Raw genomic sequence first — 17,292 nt, forward strand, 5'->3', positions numbered from 1 at the left:
TGATGAGGTCTTCCAAGCGCGGCTTCTTGACATGAGTGTCGATGTAATGCTGGTGAATTGCTCCGTTATTTCGGTCTGCTAGCAGTCGCCTTCTTAAGGTGGTCATCGTGTGTCCGACGTAGCTCATGTCGAGGGGCTTGCATGCCTCTTCAGAGCATTTAAATTTGTAGACTACGCCGGCTTTCAATTCCTTAGGTCCTCCAGGGGTGGGCACTCCCTAAAATCTGCCGTTGAGTTTATTGATATTTTGAAGACTACGGCGCCCGACGAAGATATTGCCTCTTTAGACGTGTCCAGCCCCTTTACCCATGTTCCCGTTCAGGAAACAATTGGTATTATCCTGGATACAGTCTATAGATCTAGCCAGGACTCCCTCCCAATCCCTGAAGCTTTATTAATAGAAATGCTATCTGCTTGTACTATGGAGGCCCCTTTCCTTTCTCATAGAGGGGAGCTCTTCCGCCAGGTTGATGGTGTTGCTATGGGATCGCCTCTTGGTGTTCTTTTCGCCAATATGTACATTGCTGCAGTTGAATCAAGGACCTTCAATAATTAAATCACCGGAAGCCGAAGATCTACGTTAGATATATCGATAATATTTTTATTACCACCAAAGAAAGTGACGATGCTGAGAAGCTAGCTAACGCCCTTCAAGCCAATTCAGTCCTCAATTTCACTATTGAAAGTAGTTACAATAAGACCCTTCCCTTCCTTGATGTCCTTGTTGAGAAGAATTCGAACCATTACGTGACATCTGTCTACACGAAAACCACCAACGTGGGACGCTGCCTAAATGCAATGGGAGAATGCCCAGACTCCTACAAGAGGTTGAAACAGCTGTCGGTATAAAATGGAAAACCACTTTGACGACTTTCGTACTTTCGTATTTTTCTCCAGAGTTTGAACCATGAAGAGAAAATGATACTTAGAAAGTTAGAGAAATGTTCTCAAAAAATCATTGATGCCACATGTGCTTTAGCATTCAACAGAGATATATATATACATATATATATATATATATATATATATATATATATATATAATAGAATCGCCTTGGCATACAGATAAGGTTTAAGTGTGTATGTGTGTGTGTGTGCGCGTATATGTGTGTGTATATATATATATATATATATATATATATATATATATATATATATATATATATATATATATATATATATATATATATATATCTTGGTGAGCTGGGGTTCTTTTGATTGTTGAGGTAATGGTTCTCTGCAGAACCTCCAGCTGCATGATGTGAGCAGTAGTCGATGATAGGCATGGCGTCATAGAGAACAATAATGCGGTGTCCTTACGTCCGTTGTTGTCGGTCCATCGGAAATGAAGAATTGTTTACATCTTTCTTTATATATGAAGTTCCCAGGCACAAATCTGGATCAACGATGAATTAAGCAAAAATACATGCATGAGGCAGAGCCATCTTTAAAGCAATATAGGCTCCAAGTTATCTATTACGTGCTATGATAAGTTAAACATTATCACAGTATAAGCAAGGAGAGTGGAAACTTCAGAATGCACCATTTATCAGTAGGGAATCCATTATGGTTTACATAGATAAGTGACACTAACTCCATGTCAGTTGAAATTATATGTTCATGAGTTACTGTTCTTGCATCGTAAAGTTCATGAGATGTGCTTGAATGTGTCTTTTTGGGTAAATTCGTGTTATTCCTTGAACTAGTTGACATTAACCGGCTGACTGGGCGAAACGTTTTCGCTAAGTTGTGGTGACGTATAGTTGGAGTGGCGTCGGCTCGGAGGGGATGGGAGACGGGAAAAGAATTACAAGTTTGCATTACCAAAGAAACACCTTTTTATTTCACATAATCACTTAAAGTTTACATCATCTGTGAAATATGTTCAGTGTTTGATAATAGGAAAATTTATTTATTTTACTTATTTGAGTGTAATATGTAATGACTGGTAAATAAATATAAAAATAAAATAAATAACATTGTAGCATGTTGCAACTCCCGACATCGAGCCAAGTATTCTCGACTCCCACGTCTCGATAAGCTTAGAAGTAAGCTTAGTAAGCTAAGTGAAGTGCTCTGTGGCAGTCAGCTCTCAGCACAAGGTATGAAAATTTGGTGTTAATTGTAACAATTTCTAGCTGTGTAGTTAGAGGAAACATATTGAGAATACTTGTTTCGAACGAGAGGAATTTAATTTCACGTCATATTTTCTTGTCAATAGGTGTCTTCTATCGAGGATAGATAACAAGTTTAGGATTGTTTACAATGCAAAAGAGCCCACATGTCATGGAATTTCACTCGATCTATTGATTTCTAGCCGCGAAAGCATGAAAATCGAGTTGAAGTTGGTGAAACTATTGAAAGTAGCGATCACAACTTAGATTCAAACTGCTGAATATTAGAATAGATATTTGTGTAAAATACCCTGTTTGAATATTGTTTCACCCAATCGACGATTATTTGATGTGGCTTATGTGTTTCTGGTGAGATATGTTGTGTACAGATTGATGGTGTACATAATATCCGTCGCAAATGCGTAGTTTTCAAGTAATGAATCATCTTTTGCCTACATCTTAGGGTGGCCATTTCCAAATTTCCAAAAAGGAGAACACTGTATATCGATGATTATAATATACAGTAATATTATTATTATTATTATTATTATTATTATTATTATTATATATATATATATATATATATATCTATGTATATATATATATATATATATATATAGGTATATATGTATATATATATATATTATACATGTGTGTATATATGTATATATATGTATATATGTATATATATGTGTATATATGTATGTATATGTATATATGTGTATATATATAGGTACGGGCACAAAATTTTCATTTTTCTTTTAACCCTTAAATTATTGTTGCATATGAAAGGCAATTTTATTAGAAACAAAATGCTTTTTAGTTTTTTTAAATAGCTCAAAAAATAAGGGAGATACGAATTTTTTAAGTTATTTTTTAGCCTGCATTTTTGGCTGGACTTCACCATAGCAAAGTGTTAGAATTAAGGGTGGTCATTTGTAAAGATTTCGGTAAAGAAATACACATTAACTCTAAACCACTGGTCCAATTTTATTAAAATTCGGAATAAATGGGTTTTAAGGATCAACAAATCACATGAGCATGTCAAAAACAATGTAAGACGTCTCCATCATACCTTATTTGCCTTTTCATGGGAACCATGAAGTTGTCAATTTTCAGATTATCATCAATAAAAACCAAACCCTTGGCCCAACTCACATGCAACTTGGCATATCTAGGTTTTATGGGTCAATAAAACACCTGAGCATGTCAATAACATTGCAGGACCTTCTTCTGATACCATTCTTACTAACACCTATCATGTTGTCATGGCAACTGTTGTCAATTTAGACTCTCCTGAGCATGTCATTAACATTGCAGGGCCTTCTTATACCATTCTGTTGTCAATTTAGACTCTCTTGAGCATGTCATTAACATTGCAGGGCCTTCTTATACCATTCTTACTAACACCTATCATGTTACCATGGCAACTATTGTCAAATTGGAAATAATGATAACATCTGAACCACTGGCCCAATTGACATGCAACTTGGCATGTGAAGATTTTTGGGTCAAAAAATCACCAAGTGTATATTGCCCAATGATCTTGAGCTGCTCATATATGGAAGAAAATAGGTTAAAAAACAACATTCTTACATTACAATAGTATGTCATTGTCTTACCTTAAATTCCAATATTTTCACTCGAAAAACTAATTTGACAAGATTGATAACTAAATTTGCGTTGGAATCAGTGAATATTTGTTTTCTTTGAAAGATTTGGGCATACACTTGTGTAATAACAAGATAATTTGAATACCCTGCACATGCGATGAACGTTCAAAGCATTCAAACTAAGCGATACAAAATCAAATGGGTCGCAAAAGATGGCGTTGTAAACAATAACAGCGCGATAGTGACGTCACGCTTGTTTTTCGCGCGTACCTAACATATACATATATATATATATATTAATATATATATATATATATACATACATACATACATATACCAAGGCTTTTTCCCCCTTCCAAGGGAGGTAGCCAAAAAGGGGAAGGCATAAAAACACTCCCACCCATTTCATCCCTAAATACACTCCACACCCCTCCCACCCTTCCTCTCATCTGAGCACCTCCTGGATGATGGGTCATCCCTGCACCCTGCCCACCGCCCTGGGTCAGAAGCAGTGTCGCAAGATACTTTAGGGTCTATATGGGGCACCCCTACGGACCAGAGCCACACATCATTTTGTCTATGATAGAAGAAATTCTGTTCATAGAGAAATGATGACACTTTTATACTACGACTGTCCCTCCGTTATGCTGTCCCCCAACCCCTTGTTGCTGTCCTGTACCATTTCTCTGGGTATTCTCTTTCTGTGATGGGGGAATTCCCTGTGGTGGGGGAAAAGAATACTGCCACCAAGTTTCCCACTTGGATCGTAAGAGGCGAGAAGAAAGGGACGGGGAGAGGGACTAGGCATCCTTCTCCCTGTAGCCCCAAGGGGCAGATTCCTAAAAAGAAAAGTGAAGGCATAAGGGGTGCTGGAGGGCCTCGGGCCAGCACCCTAAGGTTTGGGTCTTTTAATGTGCGTGGATGTGGTACAGATGAGAGTAAAAGAGAAGAGATAGGTAGTATGTTTGTGAGAAGAAAGATGGATGTGTTGGCTTTGAGTGAAACTAAGTTGAAAGGGAAGGGTGAGTGTAAGTTTGGGAGTGTAAGTGGGAGGTTATCAAGAGTGAAGAGAGGGCGAGGGAGGGAAGGGGTGGCTATTCTAGTAAGTGAGGAGATAGGCAAACAGATAGTGGAGTGGAAGGAGGTTTCCTCAAGGATAATGTGGATGAAGGTGAAACTGGGAAAGGAGATGTGGGTCTTTGTAAGTGCATATGGGCCTGGCAGTGAGAAGAACATGGAAGAAAGGGAGGCCTTTTGGATAGATTTAAATGAGTGCATAGAGGGTTTAGGAAGAAATGTCAATGTAATAGTACTGGGAGACCTTAATGCTAGGGTGGGAAATGGTCCAATCGATGGAGTGGTTGGGAAGTGTGGAGTTCCAGGAAAGAATCGTAGTGGAGAGTTGATGGTGGAAATGTGTCTAGAGAGTTGATGATAGCAAATACAGTGTTTCGGAAGAAAGTCAAGCATAAGTACACATGGGAGAGGGTGGTGGAGGGAAGGGTGGTAGATAGAGCGCTAATGGATTATGTAGTGGTAAATAGGATTATGATAGGAAGAGTTAAGGATGTACATGTGCTAAGGGGAGAGGGTGGGGGAATATCAGATCATTTTTTGGTGGAAGGTAAGCTGAGAGTGGAGGATAGATGGAGAAGGAGGAAATGGACAAAAGGTAGGGAGGTTGTTAGAGTGAACTCCTTGAATGAAAAGGAAAAGGAGAAGGAGTACGAAAAGAAGCTGAAGGAGGAGTGGGAGGGAGTAAAGGATAGAGCAGAGATGGGTGTGGAGGAGGAATGGGGATGGTTCAAGGAGGGAGTCTTAAAGTGTGCAAGGATGGTGTGTGGAACAAGAAGGACAGGGGGAAATAGAAGAAAGGGTAGTGAATGGTGGGATGAGGAAACAAAGAAGGTTGTAGAAGAGAAGAAGCGAGCATTCACAGATTGGTTACAAAAGAGGACAGGGGAGTCATATGAGACGTACAAAGAAAAGAAAAGAGAAGTAAAGCAAAAGGTAAAGGAGGCAAAGAGGAGAGCAGATGTGAAATGGGGTAGGAGTATGACAGAAAATTTTGAAAGTAATAAAAAGATGTTTTGGAAAGAAATTAAGAGAGGAAGAGGAGGCGAATCAAGTAGGGAAGAAAAGGTAAAAGGTACAGATGGAGAGATGATAATGGAAGAGATGGCAGTGAGGGGAAGATGGGCAGAATATTTTAGGGAGTTGCTGAATGTGAAGGAGGATAGGGAAGGAAAGATAGCTGCAGTGGGAAATGCGAAGAAAATGAGAGTGATGAGTGAGGAGAATGGAGGAGAAATAAGGAAGGATGAGGTGAAGGCAGTTGTAAAGATGATGAAAGCAGGTAAGGCACCTGGTCTGGATGGATGCCATGCAGAATGTCTGAAAAAGGGAGGTTCAGTGATGGTGGACTGGTTGGTGAGGTTATTTAATGTTTGCTGGAGAGAGGGTAGAGTACCGGAGGACTGGAGAAGTGCCTGTATAGTTCCTCTTTACAAGGGAAAAGGGGACAAGTGTGAATGTAGTAATTTCAGAGGGATTAGCCTTTTGAGTGTAGTAGGGAAGGCTTATGGGAGGATCTTAATTGAGAGGATTAGGAGAGGAACAGAAGGAGTAATTGGTGAGGAACAGTGTGGATTTAGGACAGGTAGAGGTTGTGTAGATCAGATCTTTGTGGTAAGACAGATATGTGAGAAAGCTATAGGAAAGGGGATGGATGTTTTTTTGGGCTTTTATGGATCTGGAAAAGGCTTATGATAGGGTAGACAGAAAGGCACTGTGGGAGGTTATGCAGATTTATGGGATAGGAGGAAAGCTTTTGGGAGCTGTCAAGAGTTTTTATGAGAGTAGTAGAGCATGTGTTAGGATTAGAAATGGAGAGAGTGAGTGGTTTGAAGTAAAGGTGGGACTTCGTCAAGGATGCGTTATGTCGCCCTGGCTGTTCAACTTATACATGGATGGGGTGGTGCGAGAGGTGAATGCTAGGGTAGTGAGTCAGGGATTGGAGATGGTTAAAGAAAATGGAGAAAAGTGGGAGGTGAGCCAGCTGTTGTTTGCGGACGACACTGCGCTTGTGGCAGGGTCAGAGGAGGGATTGAGGAAGCTGGTGGCAGAGTTTGGAAGAGTATGTGATAGAAGAAAGCTAAAGATAAATGTGGGTAAAAGTAAGGTGATGAGATGTACAAGGGGTGAAAGTGGCAGTAGACTGGAAGTGTACATTAAGGGAGAGCGACTGGAGGAAGTGGATAGTTTTAGATACTTGGGTGCAAGTGTAGCAGGAAAAGGTGGAGTGAAGGTGGAGGTAGAATGTAGATTGAGAGAAGCGAGTAAATGCCTTGGTGGTTTAAAGAGTGTAATGAGGAATATATATACATAAATATATATATATATATATACATATACATATATACATACATATATATATATATATATATACATATATATATATATATATATATATATATATGTATATTAGTATGTATATGTATATATTAATATATATATATATTAATATGTATATATATATATATTATATATTAATATGTATATATATATATTATATATATATATATATATATATATATAAAACAAAAAGAAGAAACTGAAAATGAAAGGGAATTTGCTAATGAAACTGACAAAAAACAACCTGTATTTCTTACTAAGTTATAACACAAACAACAAAACTTAGTTGTATCCTTATCTTGATTGACAAACTCTTTGGCCCAGTCAGAGTTAAACAAAGTCTTTCTGTTTAGCATTTTCCGACTCCTTAACCTCATTAATTAATTGCCAAACCACACTGCACCGTGGCCTGGGTACTCCCACATAATTTAATTGTACGGAATTATTGTATACGTAGGGTTATTTATGTATATATTTATTCATTTTTTTTATTTGTTTATTCATTTATTTTTGTCACACCCCAAGAAAGGAGGACAAATGCATGTCCGGTGTGAGGTTGTGCCGGATGGAGGACAAAGTGCTCAAAAGGAGGACTGTCTGGCCTAAAGGAGGATGTCTGGCCACCCTACTTCTCCCCATCTATCTTGGGGGACCTGTGGGAAATCTGGGTTTTTGGGCGGGGAGCAATAAATCGAGGGTTATTAGGATCACATTGGCCCACTATTATCTGCTGGTGGTCAACTTGAATATTCAAATGAAGGAATGTGCTATATTGTAAACAATTATTTTAGCTTAGTATTTGTAAATGAAATGCCACAAAAAGTCAAAGTGAACTTCAAACTGAAACCTGTGAAAAGTCTAGGGTGAAGTTACCATGGTAAATATAACAAGAAAAAATTAAAAGGTGTATAGAAGAGCTCAAAATTGATAAAACACCAAGGCCTGACAGTTGGCATCCAAGAATCTTAAAGGAAATTAAAAATGAGGTTGTTCCATTAGAAATTATTTTCAAGAAATCCGTCTTCTGGAGATATCCCAAGAGAATAAATGCAAGCTAACGTTACTCCCATATTAAAAAAAGGTGACAAAAAGAAACCAGATAACTACAGGCCTATAAGCTTGACATCAGTTGTAGGAAAAATTATGGAAACTCATCAGAGATGCTATCGAACATCATTTAGAAAGTAACCGTTTGATAAATGATAGCCAGCATGGATTCAGATGGAAATGTTCTTGCATGACTAACTTACTTGAATTCTACAACATGGTCATCTCAAATTATGACAAAAGAAACAATATAGATTTGATATATCTAGACTTTGTAAAAGCTTTTGCTACCGTCCCCCACGAAAGACTACTTACTAGATTAATTTCACATGGAGGTACCTGGTCATTTTGCTTCATTGCCAATTCCCTACCAACCATTTTGTTACATTGTTCGGTCATTTCGCTACATTGTTAAGGTTATTTCGCAATATTTTTCTACACTTTTGCAATTGAGATATGAATATGATAAAAAATACGATGTTTGCAAATTTATAAAGTAACTGTAGGCGACATATAGAATTTGCCTAATGAGGTGATTTGGCGATAGGTAAAATTATTTTTATCGGGCCTTATTTTATGCAATCGTCAGGCAGGTTATCCGGCAGATAACTATAAAACTGTGATTTATCGTGCACATTACCAGAGCTGGGCATGTTCCTCAGTGTGTTCCGCTTTAGTTTGGCCGCGGTTGGCGCTCCCAAACTATTAAAGCAATATAGGTGCTGGTATAGTATATGGTCTATGAAATATTTCTTTAGTATAGTATGTGGCCTACCAGACTTTTATTTCAGTATGAACCTGCCTCTTAAGCTTTTAATAGTTTGGGAGCGCTAACCAAGGCCAAAACTAAAGCAGAATGCAACAAAGAACGCTTCCAGCTCTGCACATTAGTATTAGAATGCCCTTTCATTTCATGCACATGACATTCTATATATGTCATGTGCGCAAAATGAATGGGCATTCTAAAATGAAATGTTTCTAATCTTCAAATTCAGTTGGAATTTGTGGGGGACTTAGATTATTTAAAACTGGAATGAATAATTCTTAATTTTTAATTAATTTTTCTTTTATTTGAAATGGTCTTATTACAAAATTATGTATTTTGTTCAGTTTCAATAAATATAATTGTAATTTGATAGGGTGCGCCTATGCCATAGGCTTACTGTTTGTGCTAAATGTAAGCCCTGGCAACATAAGTCGAATCCTGCAACCTGATTGGTTCGAGCTTTAAACAGAATATTTTGAATTAGATTTTTTATTGCAAGAATCTTGCAGTTCAACCCATTGTGTTTCCAGGGTCTGACAACACAACTTGAGATTGGAGGAAGACCCTGGGTATGAGGTTGATGCCCCCTTGACCAGGTAACACTACCTCCAGAGCTCAGATTCAGGTCAATAAAAAATATTTGTGATATTGGTTGTGCCTGTGTACCCCAGGACTGATGATGCATATCTTTGATTGCCCCAAAAAAGCTGGAAGGTACGCTGCATCAATTTCGGTCCTTTTTTTCATATACAGTATATATATATATATATATATATATATATATATATCTTTTCTACAACAAATAACTTTTAATTCCATGCCATTGCAGTCGAGACTGACAAGTAGCTCAAAGGAAGCATATATTGGAAATTGAAATGTGGTTGAGCTGAGGACTAGAACTCAGCTCAGATGTGACAAAGCATCAGTTACTTAGCCCATTGCACAATGAGCTAAGTCACTGATGCTTCCTCACATCTGAGGTGAGTTCGAGTCCTCGGCTCAACCACGTTTCAATTTTCAGCATATGCTTCCTTTGAGCTACTTGTCAATCTTGACTGCGATGGCATGGAATTAAAAGTGATTTGTGGTTGAAAAGATGTTAATCTATTTACTGGAAACTATCGAGTGTACTCATATATATTATATATATTTATATATACTGTGCCCAGGACCTCATTACCCGGAAAGCTTTTTTTTTTTTTGTTTTTTTTTTTTTTTTTTTCTCCAGCTTTTGATCACCCCACCTAAATTGTTTCCTAAAAACTAAGCCAAAAATAAGCAAGATGAGCCAGAATTTCAAATCCCTAGTATGAAGTAGAACAGTATTTTCATTGTTTTGAAAAAGAAAAATAGGATGATTAATATGAAATACCATGCATATAGTTGGAAAATCTAATTGTTGAATGTAAATAAATAGCACAATCAGACAGTCCATGTAAAATGCAACAGATGAGTCCTTAAAGGACTAGGTCAAAGTGTAAAGTAGCACACTTGAAAAACAGGATCAGTAATTATGCAAAATAACACATACTAGTAGGAAAAAATGTCATACCATGAGCACATCAGATGGTCCTAATCAATATTTCCCCACCAAAACTATCAACCAGTAGTAATCCAGCCAACACTTGGTGGGGCACATGAACAGGACCGTAGGCCTATGCACAAAAGTAGCACAATTGAGAAACAGGAATAATTGTAGGCCTACAGACATATTATAGGTCTATGCCATACATTAGGTAGTCCTAATCATAGTTTCCCCACCAAAGCTATCGACCAGTAGCAATCCAGCCAACAGTTGGTGGGGGCACGTTAAAAGCAGGGTTGCGGAGTCGGATGGTATATGGTCCGGCTCCGACACCAACTCCTAGAATTCCTAGGATGCCGACTCCGACTCCTTTGATTCCTACGACTCCGACTCCTGACTCCTTAACTCCTTGACCCCCATGTGGAAATCTATTCTGCAGATCCATATACCAGCCTCCCACACCTATGCAGCAAGCATTTTATAAATATTTTTCATGTATATTATTTTTATGTGAAACATTCACGTGTATGATAAATATACTCACATACACTCACCCAGCTTTATATATATATGAACACAAGCACGTATATTCATATACATATATATATTAAATATATAATCGTATTATTTATGCTCATGATCATCTACCAGCTTATGAGCACTTTCAAATCTGTCATGGCAGAGTTGCCACTTCAAGCTATATATTTTCTTTTTCCTTAGTGCCCCTCCCCTCCCCCCCCCAAAAGAAAATCATCTGTTATTTCATTTGTCCATTCTCATAAATCTTCTATCACAATATTAGGAAAAAATGTGACAAATCATGAGGAGGAAAGGTTAATGGAGGATGTCGTACCTAGTACTTACTGCAGAATTAATTTCACCATGTTATAAAAACCAGGAATCAGTTCAGGAAAGAGAGAGACAACCTTCCCCTATGCACACTGTTCATAGCTGCTGTTGTTCCTCCCCTTTTCAGTCATCACCAAATGCTGTGACATAGGCTCTAATGTCATTCCTATCTGGCCTCTGAGACTCGTCAAATTTTATCTTAGGGCATTATCCCAGCATGACATAGCTCCTACAAAACAGTAAACCAGAAAAACACTTACATTGACTTTTACATACATGAAGACGTACATGCATAGTGCATACGTAATGGATATTTACCATTGTCTACACTGTCATGTACGTGTGTACATGATGGAGTTCTAGAAGTCCGCATAATTTGAATTAATTACACTGTCAACAAAGGTAAAGTAGCTAGTTTAAATTATTCAAAGATAAAAATCATCTGTCACTGGATAGTTGACAAATTATTTGGGAATTTGAATTAATAATTATATTTATTGAATATTTATTAAAAATAGAAATATATTCCACTGGCTATAACTCCCATAGTATAGAATGAATGAAACATTAATACAAACTACTTTCTGGAAACTTCTATAAATGGTATATATCCTGTAACTAGCTATAAAACTATTCTATACTGGATGGTTATTAAATTTTCTCAACACAAAACATATCAATTTTTTTAGATTTTTTAAACTTGGAATAATGAGACCAACTGCTTTCTATTTGCACAGTAGCAACAAATTATTTCACAGTGCACATCTGTAGACATTATTTTACAGCTATTGGACTTAAGGAGTCGTAGTTGGATAAAAAATTCCGACTCCCAGTACTCTTAGAAATCCGACTCCAACTCCGACTCTCAGCTAAAACCTCTGACTCTCTCCGACTCTGACTCCGTAACTCTGGTTAAAGAACTGTAGATCTTAAAAAAGAAAAAAAAATCATGACAAGGCAAGAATCGCCAGCCTTCAAGTCCGTCTCATATCGGATGGTAAGCTACGTAGGATTCTAAGGGAAAATTACGGTCTGTTGCAGAAGATCTTCAATATTTGGTAAGCCTATAACAATAGTAGGAAAATGTCAGAACAGCTTCTGAATGTGTGTTCTTACTTGAATGGTCCCATGATCAGTCACCAGTAGGCCCATCAAGCTGTCCGTCCGTTAGGCCTATGTTCACTTAGAACCATCTTAGTTTTATTCCATAGGATTTATTTTGATACTGGTATAGGCGCTAAAAACTTTGTAGTGGTGTCCAAACAGGCATATTGTACTTTAATGGTGCTTGTCTGTCCAAACCAGAGCATAGATATTTCTTAGTGATAACAGGTCAATTTCTTTCCTTTGCAATAAAAGGTGCTTCATCCCCATTTGAAGTGTAAACTATTCGTTTTCATTTCTAAGTTATTTTGTTAATCTTACCTATTGCCAAATCGCCTCATTAGGCAAATTTTTCTTCTGTCCCCTACAAAGTTACTTTATAAACCTGCACATATTGTGTTTTTTATCATATTCGGATCTTGAATGCGATTAAAAAGTGTAGCTAAACAGCCAAAACAATGTAGTGAAATGACTATGCATCTGTTCATTTCGGTACATGGCCAGTTCGCTACCAACCATTTCGCTACATTGTTCGGTGGTTTTGCTACATTGTTTCAGTCATTTCACTATATTTTTTCGCATTTGAGATCCAAATATGATAAAAAAAATATATCAGTATAAAATGTGCTATTTCCATAGAATACTACCTGGGTTGGATGGATGCCATACAGAATGTCTGAAAAAAGAAGGTACAGTGATGGTGGACTGGGTGGAGAGGTTATTATTTGTTTAAGAGAGGGTAGTGTCAGAGAATTGGAGGAGTGCCTGTATAATTCCACTTTACAAGGGAAAGGGGGACAAGTGTGAATGCAGTAGTTTCAGAGGGATCAGCTTAATAAGTGTAGTTGGGAAGGCTTATGGAAGGATCTTGATTGAGAGGATTAGGAGAGGAACAGAGGGAGTAATTGGTGAGGAACAGTGTGGATTTAAGACGGGTAGAGGTTGTGTAGATCAGATTTTTGTGGTAAGACAGATATGTAAGAAAGCTATAGGAAAAAAGGTAAGGATGTTTTTTGGGCTTTTATGGAACTGAGCAGAACTATAAATAGAATGCAAAATGTGACTGGAGTTGGCCATAGTCCTCAATATTGTAGAGAGGATGAGGAGGACTGTCAAGCACATCATAAGGGAGCCGTCTCTTGAATAGAAACGCATCAAATTTGTGCCACATGATCATCCTTGTCTAAATCCAAATTGCCTTGGATTTAGTATGTTGTATTTTTCTAAATGCCTTACCCGTCTAATTTTGATAATTCTTTCTCAAATTTTAGCTACCATACTTGTAAGAAAGACCAGTTAGTAAAGTCTTCCCTGTTTCCCCCTTTATATATTGATACTATATTTGCTCTTTTCCAATCTTCTGGAACTTTTCCTTCTTTCAATGAACTGCTTATTAGACTAAGTATTTTGTCTGTTAGTTCATTCCTGCATTCTCTCAAAATCCAGTTTGCCATTTCATCTGGACCGTGTGATTTTCTGACATCGAGATAACTCAAGTGATTCATTATTTCATTCCTTGTTACTTCTATCTCTTTCATAGGGGGGACTTTCTCCTCCAACTCGATATCTCTAAGTTGTATGTTCTCCCTTGTAAACACTGATTTAAACTACTTGTTCATAATTTCTGCCATTTCTATTTCCTCTGTGTATTCGTCTCCTTGTCATAGTTTCACTAATTCTTGTTTGTTTTTCAGTTTGTAGCTTACAAATCTGTAAAATAGTTTTGGTTGATCTTTACATTTTTCTATGACATCCTTTTCATATTTTCTCTTTTCTTCTCTGTGCACTTGTACATGTTGATTTATATAGTATATATTTTCCATTTTTCAGATCTTTTGTCTTTTTTCCATTTTATCCAAACTTTATACTTTTCGTCTTTTAACTCCCTACATCTTTTGTTGTACCAACACTTTACATATCCTTTTTCTTGTTTTTGTCTTGGAACATACTTTTCCACTCTTTTATAAATTTTTATTGAAATATTCCATTTCTCTTCTACTGTTGTTTCCACCTTGTGTATCCTTTCCCAGTCTGCTTTTTGAAAAAATACTCTTAATTTATTGATTCTTTTTTGTTTTTCCATACATCAATCTTCCCTTTCTATATTGTTCATTTTTTCCATTTTTTCCTTCAGTTCCAGTTCAACTAATATGTGGCCACTTTTACATATTGGTGTCTTATACAGACGCTCCTCAACTTACGTTTTAGTTACGTTCCGAACGGCCGAACGTAAGTTGAAAATGAACGTAAGTTGTTACTGTACTATACATCCATAAATTCTATTACCGTATCTTATAAAACACCCCTAAATCATTAATTATACACATAACATTGTAAAATAATAACTAATTTCATATAAATTAAATTCAAGCAACATAAATTGAGATGGTGGAGGAGGAGGGGGAGGAGGAGGAGGCAAGGCACGTTCAGTCTGTCGTTTGTGCCATGTAAACAATGGACGCAGCGTCATGCGTAAGTATCGTTTGAACTACGGAGAGCGCGCTAAACTAAAAAATTCACTCAAAATTTTTTTTTTTTACATTTTTTCTTTAGTCAGTTCAAACGTAAAATCAAAAAAACGTAAAACGAATGAACGTAAGTAGAGGAGCGTCTGTATTCAATCTTGTCCACTGTTTCGGGTTCTGATTTGATTATTAGGTCCAGTCTCGATGGTTCTTCCTTATTTCTATACTTAGTATTTTCTTGTATCCATTGTGTCATTGTATGTTCTATAATCATATCAAGTAGTACATTTTCCCATAGGTCATCTCCACCCTTTACTGTCATCTCTTCCCAGCAGATTTCTTCACAATTAAAGTTACCCATTATAAATATTCTTCCTCCATTTTCCATTATCTTATTTAGTGTTATCCTTGTGTCTTCTAACATATTTTTGTGTTTTCTCTCTTCCCATGAAGCCATTTTAGGAGGCACATAATTTACCACAAACTTCCTGCTCCTGTCCCTGTCCTCTGTTTCCATCATAATCATCTCTATTCTTTCCATATGTGACATCCCTCACATTTATATCCTTCTTAGTCAGGAACATAACTCTACCCGCTTGTTTTACCTCTCTGTTTCTAATCCAATAATTATATGCACCATGTCCTACACTGTTGGCTGGTAGTGGACCTTTTAATTTTGTCTCTACAATTCCCAATAAGGATTACAAAGGCGGAGCATGCCGACAGGAGACCTTTTGATCCATATCTAGGTCGGATGCGAAAAAAAAATCATATTAATAATAAAATAATAAATAAAAACTATAATAATGTAAATAACAAATAAAATACATGATTAAATGCATAGGTATAGTTAAATAATAAACAAACAGGTAAATAGTAAATAATAATAAATTGACATATAACTAATAATAAATGAAAATCAGACAGACAAATGATAACAAAACAAAAACAAATAATATAAGATAAATCATAATCATTACAGCATCTTACTTAGGTATTTATCTAAATGATTCTTAGAGCTTCGAACTGAACTACATTGCACTATCTGTGCAGGAAGTTTATTCCATTCATTAACTACACGGTTGGCAAAGTTGTTTCTACCCACTTCCAAATTGAATCTATTTCCAGACAGTTTGAGACCATTGTTTCTTGTCGGATTCTCATTCAATGTGAAAATTTTGTCACTTTTGATGTTGTCAATACCCTTTAAAATCTTAACCACTTCAGTACGGGACTTAAATCTCGCGGGCAGCAGCCAATGCCAGCCGTATGACGTCACGTAATAATATTCTTATCATAAAATATAGTCGCCGCTTATATCGATCGTTCTCTCTTTCACCCGCGAATTTTGAAAACCACAGAGAATGGGATTCAGGGCGCATTTGGGAGAATGTAAAAACACAGGGGCGACTACAATAAATATAATCAAGACGCCGATATGGCAGCGTCGCGAATCCACTTGCTCCTCATGACGCCTACGTGTGCGGCACCGTATGGAAGGGGTTAAAGACCTGTATCAAGTCACCTCTGAGTATACGCTCTTTTAGGGAAAACAGATTCATGTGCTTTAGTCGATTTTTGTATGATTTATTTTTGATATTTGGAATCAGTTTTGTGGCTCGCTGTTGTACTTTTTCCAGTCAATGTCTTTAATGAGATTCAGTGACCATACGGAAACAGCATATTCCAAATGTGGATGAACTAACGATTTATATAGCTTGTTAATGAGTGATGGACTTTTGAAATCAAAAGATCGCGCAATCAGTCCCAGAATCTTATTTGCTTTCTCAGAGGCTGAAATATACTGCTTGGATGATTTGAGGTAGTTACTGATAATTACACCGAGATCTTTTTCATTATCCACTTTTGTTAATGAATTTCCAAATAACTTGTAATCGTACTTACTGTTATTTTTAACCTATGTGCATTACCTTGCATTTGTGTTAAATTTCATTAGCCACTTTTCAGACCATTGCTGTAATTTATCTAAATCTTCTTGAATATCTAATTGGTTTGAGTGATCATTTGCCACTCTGCACAGTTTTGTATCATCAGCAAATTTGGAAAGAGTAGATTTTAGTCCATGGTCTATATAATTTATATATACTATGAATAGAAGCGGCCCAAGAACGGAACCCTGAGGAACTCCACTTGTAACATTTTTCCATCTAGAAGTTTTTCCATTTAAAACAACTCTGTTTTCGACCATTCAACCAATTACTAGTCCAACTTAATAGGCTACCACTTATTCCGTGTAAAGCTAATTTAGTAAGTATGTCTGGTTCTTTTCCTTCAGGTAATCATTCAGTTCATTCAAGCCTGTTATCCATCTATATTTGTGAAAGACACTTTTAATTTTCTGCTACTTCCATTGTGTTTTCTGTTTCCCTTCCAAT

The 17,292-nt window shown here is 36.9% G+C and overlaps 2 protein-coding genes across 5 annotated transcripts in view; one reads left to right on the plus strand and one right to left on the minus strand.

The window, feature by feature from the left end:
- Positions 1 to 17,292, minus strand: part of RNASEK (Ribonuclease kappa) — an 83,966-nt gene that overhangs the window by 27,148 nt on the left and 39,526 nt on the right. The window lies entirely within an intron of this gene.
- The window catches only part of LOC143021745 (SID1 transmembrane family member 1-like), a 407,746-nt gene continuing 392,475 nt past the window's right edge, over positions 2,022 to 17,292 (plus strand). For 2 of the 4 annotated variants that reach the window (XM_076179440.1, XM_076179442.1), the window contains exons 1-2: positions 2,066 to 2,101; positions 9,484 to 9,549. The gene's annotated coding sequence lies outside the window, so the exon portion shown is untranslated. Of the gene's footprint in view, positions 2,102 to 9,483; positions 9,579 to 17,292 lie in introns of those variants that run through there. The other 2 variants (XM_076179441.1, XM_076179443.1) reach the window with 2 other exon arrangements.

Source organism: Oratosquilla oratoria, chromosome 42, assembly GCF_046742065.1.
Source record: "Oratosquilla oratoria isolate Oo_2021 chromosome 42, ASM4674206v1, whole genome shotgun sequence".
NCBI lineage: Eukaryota > Metazoa > Arthropoda > Malacostraca > Stomatopoda > Squillidae > Oratosquilla > Oratosquilla oratoria.